Raw genomic sequence first — 10,161 nt, forward strand, 5'->3', positions numbered from 1 at the left:
AACCGCGTTTTCAGTAGAATCACATTGCATATCAACTATCAAGAATTGAAGACTATATTATATAGTCTATATATCATATTTCGGAACACGCTATAAAGGTTGGAAAGAGGTCATCATGTTAAGAAACTTGAAATTGTAAGATGACTCTATGGGTTTCCAGTTCAAAAACCAATCCCCTAGACTATATTTGCGAAGTGATTTTGCCACATGTCTTCTCTACAATCAATTTTACAAAAACAATGATGACATGACTAACAAGATTGATGACATGGCTTATAGTTAATATGACATGGACAATCACATTTATTACTGACATATATTTTTGGTAAACTTTATAGAATATGATAATAACTAATACATTACATTTAATGTTGATTTATATTTTTGGTAAACTTCTTAAAATATGGTAATAATTCATAAATCATCACTAAAATAAATATATTGAAATATGCATTATAAATTTCGAAATACATTATTTAATTGTATTTTTATAATTATACAATTTTAATTACTAATATTTTCAAAATTTTCTACATCTTTTTAAAAATATTAATAAATTTTTAATCGTAATTTCATTAGTTTCTTTTAGATATCTACAAATTTTATAAATATTATTTAGTTATAATTTTTAATAACTATACAACTTTTATATGATTTTTTAGTAATTTTATACAAGTTGATTTAATACATTTAACAAAAATAAATAGATAATTTTTTTATCTAAGATTCAAATTTTAAATATATTACATATATATTATTAAATTTAATTTAAAATAAATAAAATTATTTTATTTTTTCTTATTTTATGCTTAAATAATCAACTTTATATTAAATATTAGTCAAAAATAATAAAATATATAATATTAATAAATTTCATTTTAAATATAATTTAATTTTAAAAAAAATTATCAGTGCACATGGTGCAGGAAAACACCTAGTGAACGATAAATGAGTTGATTCAGATATATATTCTATCCAAACTGTACCAAATATTTTACTATTTCATAAAATAGTATTGGCCGTGTACCGTGGAAAAATACTTTATTGAAAATGTTTTTTCAGATAAAATGTAAGTGTTGGTTTTTTAAAACTTCTAATGTACAAGTACAATAGAATCCACATGTATGCTCGTACTTCTCTATATTTGTTTTAACAGTTCAATAATTAATACAATTAGGGGTGGACGTTCGGGTACCCAATCGGGTTCGGTTCGGGTTTATTCAGATTTCGGGTTTTCGGGGTTAAAGATTTCAGCTCCATTCGGGTATTTTTAAATTTCGGTTCGGGTTCGGATCTTTGCGGGTTCGGTTTGGATTCGGATAACCCATTTAAATGATTTTAAAATTTTAAAATTCAATATATAGTTTAAATTCCTCAAAATCTGTATATAAAATACTATATTACATATAAATTTGAATAAGATATGTCAAAATACCTAAACTTAACATATAAATTGGTTTGGTTTGAATATTTTGATAAAGAATCAGTAGATATTTCAAGTATTTTTGGTGTTTTGAGTATATTTTAGCTATTTTAAACATTTACTTTTGACTATTTGTATATATTTTCAAGTATTTTAGATAACTTAAAAGTATCTTATATTGTTTGGATGTTTTTAATATACATTAAATCTAAAAATAATTAATATATTTAGATATATATATCTATTTCGGATTCATTCAGGTACCCAAAATATTTCGGTTCGGGTTGGGTTCGGTTTCGGTTCACTGGATACCAAACTTTTGAACCCATTCGGATATTTAATCAATTTCGGTTTGGGTTCGGTACTGCTTTTTCGGATCGGGTTCGGTTTGGTTCTTCGGATTCGGGGTTTTTGCCCAGCCCTAAATACAATCTTAACTAAAATTTGTTTATTAAGTAAAATTAATGTTCAAAACAATGAGGCATTTTGTATGAAATTTTTGATTAGGCGAAGATCTAAACTGATTTTTAACCGCTTAAAACCCCGTTTCAATCAGCTGAACAACATAGCCAAGATGTTTAAAACAATTTTTAAATGACCAACTATACCAATTTTAAGCGTTTTATAAAAACTTAAAAATATACCAATTTTTAAAACTTTGTTTAAAACAATAACTAAAAGCATCTCCAACCCATTGCTATTTTCACCTCTATAATAGCATTTAGAGGTGAAATTGCTCCAACCCACCTCTATTTCTTCCTCTATAATAGAAATCTCTATTTTTTCCTCTATTTATAGAGGAAGAAATAGAATTCCTCTATTTTTTACTCTATATTTTAGAGATTGCTATTTTAGGGGAATACATTGGAGCATATCTCACTTCTATTATAGAGTTCCCCTATTTTAGAGGTGAAAATAGCAAATTACATTGGAGATGGTCTAAGAGACCAACATCGTCCTGTAAAAAATAGGTACCGTCCAGTCAAATATATTATTTAAAATATAAAAATGAGCAGAACCTATGATTGTATTCGTTGAATTCATATCAGTCATCGCCTACTGCAATAGCGGGAAAGAACATGTACACATGCAAGCGTTTGAAATAAACCCATCTTACCAACCCACTACTTCTTTGAGCCATATATCTTATATATTAAAATAGACGTTACAATCTTAATTAATGTGTGATTTTTTTTGAAAATATATCTAATAGACTTATTCCTATAATATCATATTATATTTATATTTAATCTTATCATTTAAATTTTGAAACTATAAAAAATTTTTATTGGACTATCAATAATTGAATTTAAACAATAGATGATTCATTAGATTTATAGATATTATAAATTAAATATATATAATTTAATGTTGTAATATTATACTTCCATAAGTTAAATATTTGTTGATGTAAACTTTTAAAATTATAAATATTTTTTAAATAACAAAAATCATATTATCTAACAATGATTAATCTTTACTACATTAAACCAATGAATTTTTTTTTAAAACTATATAGTTTATGTGAACCAAAAAAAAACTATATAGTTTATTTTAAAAATCAAAAAAAAAATAAAATTTTAATTATTTACTCGATAATATAAATTTTATTAAAGCGAAAAGTTTAATTTTTTAAAAACTTTCTAAATTTGTGAAATGTTACAGTGTCTTTGAATATGACAATAAAAATATATTTTACTAATCTTTATATATGTAGTTATGATTTTAATAATTAAATAATAATCTGAAAATATATATATATAGAAGAAGATACAAATACTGAAATACATGTGAAAGTTAGAAACAATCTATTCAATGAAAAAATATACCGTAAACTTATTATGTTTTAAAAATTGATAAACACATATCTATATATATAAAAATATGTTCGCCTCACTCCTGCTTTGCCACGTCATAAAGTCGGTTCCTGACATGCCGACACGTGTCCGGGTTGGATGATACTCACCGTTTCACTTAATCATAATTATTAATGGGGTTTTCTCTTTTTATTAATAAATATTTCAGATCAGTGTTTTGGGCTTAGAATAATTGGGTTTTTGGGCTGTAGGGTAACACATGAAGGGGTCCCACATGAGACGGTTTCTTCTCCAAAATTAATGTCGACGAACGAAAGACAGATCTGCTGCATTTTAACAACTCCGGTTCAAACCTACGGCCAATGAAGATTTGCTGCACCGACCATGATGAATTCCGATCAAGGTCAGTTGGAAGACGTCGTATTTGGCTGTTCGATTTCATTTCTTCTATCCTTGGTTGAATTTTGGAACCGTTATAGAAGTCGGTTGGATTCATGCATCCTCATTGACTATCACATTAAATCATTCAATGAACCCCCTCATTAAAACATTTTAACTCAAATATAACTAATCTTAACATAAATAATCCTTCGACACCCTAAAATTCTCAAAACCCATAAACATTATTATATACTTCTCTTAACAAAATTTTACAAAACATACATACAAAGGGAATATACAATTACATCATAAAAAAAGCATGAATTACTTTAGGAATGACTTCAAGTTTTGAGTCATATTCGCAAAAAAAAAATCTTAAATAAGTTAGTTTAATTAAGAATATTATAAAACAAAACATTTGAATTAAAATAAATATTAAAAATATAATGTTATTTATCAGAGAATAGTGAAATTTACTGTCATTATAATTCAAAACAAAAAGATAATTATAATGATCTCATAAGTCTTTCATTATTTGTTCGTTTATAATATTTTTTAATCTATCATAATTTTAAATTATTTCATAAAATTATTATAAAATCACTTTTATTATAATTTTCCATCCGTAGAACGGGCCGGTCCTAGTATATTATAATATATACTAATTTAGAATTGAAAACAAAATATTAATATAAAAATAAATGAAAACAAAAACCCGCGCAACCATAGTAGCTTTAATTTGGAGACCCTTTAAATAGGTTTTCGTGTTCAATTTATTTACATTAGCTATATTTATTTAATGTATTAGAGCTATACCTTCAGAAAATGTTAGATGTTGCTCTTCGACAACCTATTAGCTGCAATTAACCTAAATAGTAGCTAGATATCACCATCATGCATATTTTGTAACAAAAAATAATAACAATACTAAAAAAATTTGATCGATTGATTTATTATAAGATGATTTTACGATTTACTTCACTTTCTAGCAAGATAGACAAAATGGCAAATTGTATGGAATTTCTTAACCTAATAATTCTAGCTTCATAGATATTTTATTTTCTAGTAGTTTTTCTATTTGATTTTTCATTTGAGAAATAAACTAAAGAAATACCGTACGATTGTATGCGTTGATCGTTTCTTACAACGAAACCATTGTATAGATTTGTGGACGTAACAATGCTATTATATGAGGATCGTTTCTTACATCTCAACAATCTTCTTGATTCCTTCTGGCCATCATCGACTGACGGACTTGGTCAAAACCAGAAGAAAAAAGATCATCAAATAGCAACTAGAGAGTTTCCTCTTACACCGGTTCAGAAGGTACCGGTTTCAGAACTCAAAGAAGATGGAACGCTAAGATTTTCATGGGCTGCCAGAATGAACCCGGCCTTCTCCAGGAACCTTTGTCAAGCTGCCAAGCCTACATTCCGACTCGACGGTACACCCCATGTTTCAATTCCTTCACAAGTACTAAGCATAGGACCGGACAATAAAAAAGAGTATGTTATTGGTCAGCTTCACCGTTGCTCTCTTTCTCCTGGAGGTTTAATTCATGCTGTAGTGAATAGGTTGTGGGGAAGATCCTGTAGTATAAGTTGTCGTAAGAAAACCGATTTGGCTTACATGTTTCACATTCCCCATGAATCAACTCGACAACGGGTAGTTCAGAGAGGTATATGGCATGTTGCTGACTTCTTGTTGTGCGTTTCACCTTGGAAACCAACGAGCTCACTCAAAGTCCCAGAAATTTAAACTATACCAGTTTGGGCCTACCTCAAAAATGTTGGATTGTTGCTACTCAAGATTAGGCCTCAGTCACGTTGCTTCTGGACTTGGTGAGCTTATGCAAACACATAAACCTCCTCTTGAAACGACTACTTTGGGAGAAGCGAAGTTACTAGTTGAAGTAGAACTGGATGCCCTTCCCGAATCAAATTTCCTTGGATGACAAACAAGGTAATATATTTTTAGTGGATGTTGAGTACACTTGGATTTCGAGTATTTGTGGCAGATGTGGTTAGCTAGGAGATAAAGAAAATTGATGTCTCCTACCTGTCCCCCAAAAGTGTGTGGAAACAAGCTTCACTGAGGATCAGTTTAATGAAGCGCCAGGGTTGAAACTGAAAAGGAACATGCTCAGTTCACGGTTGCATCTGACCAAGAAGAGATGGTCCAAGTTGAAAAGTCAGGAACGGAAACACAAGATGGTGTTGAGCTGAAGGATCATTCAACGCCACCAAGCTGCTTCAAACACTCTCCGGTAACAATAGCTACATGCTCAAACTCTCAGTAGAATTTACCTCCATTAGCAGCTACTTTGGGTCTTCAGATATCTACTTCTCAAAAGGATAGCTATACTATTTTCAGTCATTCATCTCCGGATGCCACATCTATTTCAGCCTCCACACTAGCAGGTTCTTCAACAGCTCAGACTTCTCTACAGATTATGGAAGGTGTTTCATCAGATATTATCTTCAATGAGGGTATTACGCACTCATGAATTGATCCTTTAACCATGACCTTTCAAGCAACCGAGTCCAACCAAGAGGTTGTGGTATGGAGAGTGATTTCCATATTGCGGAGCAAATGATGAATTTGGAAGTGTGACAAGACAAGGTAGGTTGATCAAGCCTACGCAAAAGTTCCAAGGAATGGAATGGATGACAGTGCGTGGAAGAGGGAAACGAAGCCGAAGGGGTCGAGATTCCTAAATCAACTGCATAAGTATCCTTCTTATTTTGGTCAAACTAAAGAGTATTACCACGTTCTTGGTTTAACAGCTCTTCCATTGCTTATTTTATGCACCCAACTTTCTCAAACAATGTGATCTAACAAATCACATCTTGTAATTTTTTTTAAAACTGAATGCTCTTTCTCAAAAAAAAAAAACAATGCTATTATATGGCATCAAAATTCCTTTTTCCACCTGTCTACATAATAATTTATTTTTTTTCTGCGCAACTAAAAGTCAGATCAAAATTAACTTAAATATGTATGATCTATGATCTCTCGGATTTTTCATCAGAGTTTTTTTCTGAGGTAGTTTACTGAGTACGCTAAATATAGTTATGTACAATAACAGGACCAACAAACGTTTTAGGATTAGGATCTGACCATATCGGATGGAGTAAATCGCAACTAAAAGTCAGATCAAAATTAACTTAAATATGTATGATCTATGATCTCTCGTATTTTTCATCAGAGTTTTTTTCTGAGGTAGTTTACTGAGTACGCTAAATATAGTTATGTACAATAACAGGACCAACAAACGTTTTAGGATTAGGATCTGACCATATCGGATGGAGTAAATCGCTCATTTCTATATGTTATATCGGTTGATCCGGTTGGTCCCGAAAAGAACACACTTATTGTTATAAAATGGACTAGTTATCGCACTGTTTGATCCGAGTTTAAAATATCGACTAATGCTAGAGAGTAGCTGGACCGCATGTTACCAGCCAAAGGTAAACCAAAACTTCCCACATAATTATAACTTTATTTCAAAGAAGACTCAAACCCTGTAAAAAAAGTGTTATAGTTTTATCCAAATCTCATCTACCACTTGACCACAATCATTCGGGTAGTAAAACACTTTGACACTAACATTCACGTTTGAATGTTATTCTCTATAGAGATATAGCTAGCAAACAAAACAAAAATTTATGCTCCCAGAGATATTTAATTCTACATAAATAGAAATGAAATTTCACAACGAGAGTACTCTAGGTTTTTTTAGAGTACAATATGTTATTTTCTCCTTCATGGAAAATGACATGGTAGGTATATATTTTATAATATTATTTGAAAAGTTAGTTTCTTACGTGTTTTATATTAATTTTTAAGTTGATTAATTACATAGACATCACTAATGAATTAAAATATTATATTAATTGTTGTTATTAAAAACTAGTAAATAATTTATGCCAACTAAAATTTTAATTTTAGTTTTTTATATTTTCCAAATAACATATATAATAAAAAAATAAATATTTATATATTAAAAACGAAAATTTTATTTAACAAAGGGAAATATAAGATATTTTATGAAATCATATTTGATTCACCTATGTTTATACGCGGGAATAGATATTTACGAAAAATACTAAACTGAAATAGTTTATTAATATTTATTTTTTGTTTTATTTAGTTTAATATTTTTTATTTTTTTTAGTTAAATTTCGTTGTTTATGAGTTATTGAATTGTGATTTTTAACGTATTTGATTTTGAAAAATATTGAAATTTACAATAGTATTTGTTTTTAAAATTATAATGTGATTTTAATTTGGTGTTGTTAGTTTCTTATCATTTGTTTGTTTATTTTAATTATTGTTTTGTATATATTTTGGTTTATTATTGGGGATTTCTGAATTTCTCAAAACGCATAAATCCAAGATAAAATTTATAAACTAAAAAACTTCCGAAATTGAAAATATATATTTTTTAAGACCAATCTAAAATTTCATTATTTAAAATATAACACTACATTAAAAGTTATTAATTGAAGTGAATAATTTTCATTTTAATCAAAGTTATTTATCTAACACTATATTAACTTTTTATTAATTTCCTTTTCTATTTATATAAGAAGAAATTCAAAATTGTTATATATAGATACACATATATTTATCTTAAATATACTTCTTTTAATATTGAGTTTTGTTTTGATAATTAAGTGATCTCAAAATAAATGTTAACAAAATAAAGTTAAATAAAAGATATTAATAATAATATTTTAATAATTAATTTAATTCATTAAGGGGTTGTCATTGTATTCAAATTTTCGAACAATCAACGTGAGAAGGACATCTAAAAACTGACTTCTTAAATAGTATTATAAAAATATGATGTAATTTCATAAAAAAAAGTAATTTACAAAAAAACAGTATTTTTAAATTTTATATTTATTAATCAAAAGAATGATATGTATTTACCTATGGTAAACAATATAAAGTTATAACTCCAAAATCCTATAGAAACCAAAGAAAACAAGAAAAAAAGCAGGTCCATCACGTAGAGTATACTTCAAACCATCTATGCAACAGCCCCTCCAGCCTATGTGTGCCACGATAATTCAGAGAAACAACTCTGTTACGGATCATCTTTTCAATGGAACGAACTAAGGTACATGTGTTTAAACATGCCCTTTGATGCCTTCTAGAGTTTCTTTCCTTCCAGATTAGAAAAGCTTGAGGAGGATGGAGTCAAAACGAACACGGGTTGGGCGCAACAGCAATGAAACAGTGTCTGGCCAATCTGGAGTAGCCCTAAGTAGCTTCGCCACAAAAATCGTCCATATTGTGTAAGTGTAGGGACAAGCAAATAGAAGTGATCTCTACTCTTATCTCACTCTTCACAAAATACACAACCTTGGATAATAACCCACTATCTCATACAAATCCCTGTAGATAATTTGTCTTTTAGAGCCAACCAAACTATGAAAGAATATCTATGAATGTATACAAAAAACAGTTTTGATGTTAAAAATAATCATATTTTTAAATCATAATATTAAACAACATAGTATATTTTAATGTTTAAGAAAAATATTTATTTATATTAGTCTATTTTCTCAGATTATTACAAATATTAAGTTAAATAACATATACTAAAATAAAATTGATGAACTAAAAATATTTTACAATTTCTACTATTGATATGTTTTTCAGTACAAAAAATATTATGGTTAAAATTGGAGAAGTAATAAAATTCAATAAGCGTAACAAAAAAAATAGAATTCAATATATCCTAAGTTATAGCGAAATTGACAAGAAATTATATATCCAAATTTCATGTCTAATTAAAATAATATAATATTATTTAAAATAAATCTACGTATAAACTACAAAATAATTTAAATTTAAATTAAAACTAGATCTCGATCCGCGCAACCGCGCGTGTGTTTATTTTTATATAAACATTTTGTTTTCAATTCTATATTGGTATATACTAATATAATTTTATCGTATATTTTTTTATTGAATTGGTTGTTTTCAGATCACGTTTTTTTTTTGCTAGAAAAAGATTGATAATTATTTAGTTCCCTATAATGTAGTAGACATATTATTTAGTTCCTATAATCTAGAAAGTGGGTTATTTAGATCTATAATAATGATAATATTATAAATTAAATGTAACATGATTTTCTAGCAATAGGTCCATTATGTCCATTTTTTTTTAAAATCACACATGAGTCAAAGTTGTGACTTCTATTTTAATATATAAGATATTAATTTTATAATATATTTATTTGTTACTATTTAGGGGAAAATCAGCTAGTGCACAATTATCTGCAGAGTTTAACTTTATTTTTATTTTTTGACAAAGCAGTGTTTTCCTTTTGCAGACACGTTAATGAATTTTTTTCGAGTTTATCTATTAATTGTCGGATTAGTGATAGAAAATTTGGCAAATCGTTTATAACAAATAAGTCATCAGTCATCACCTACAACTAAACCATCATGATCCAAACCGTCTTTTACATACTGAAATGAACGGCAACATAACCGAAGGAAAGCCCGGCAATATACAAATAA

The sequence above is a fragment of the Brassica rapa genome, chromosome A04 (genome assembly GCF_000309985.2).
Source record: "Brassica rapa cultivar Chiifu-401-42 chromosome A04, CAAS_Brap_v3.01, whole genome shotgun sequence".
NCBI classification, from domain to species: domain Eukaryota; kingdom Viridiplantae; phylum Streptophyta; class Magnoliopsida; order Brassicales; family Brassicaceae; genus Brassica; species Brassica rapa.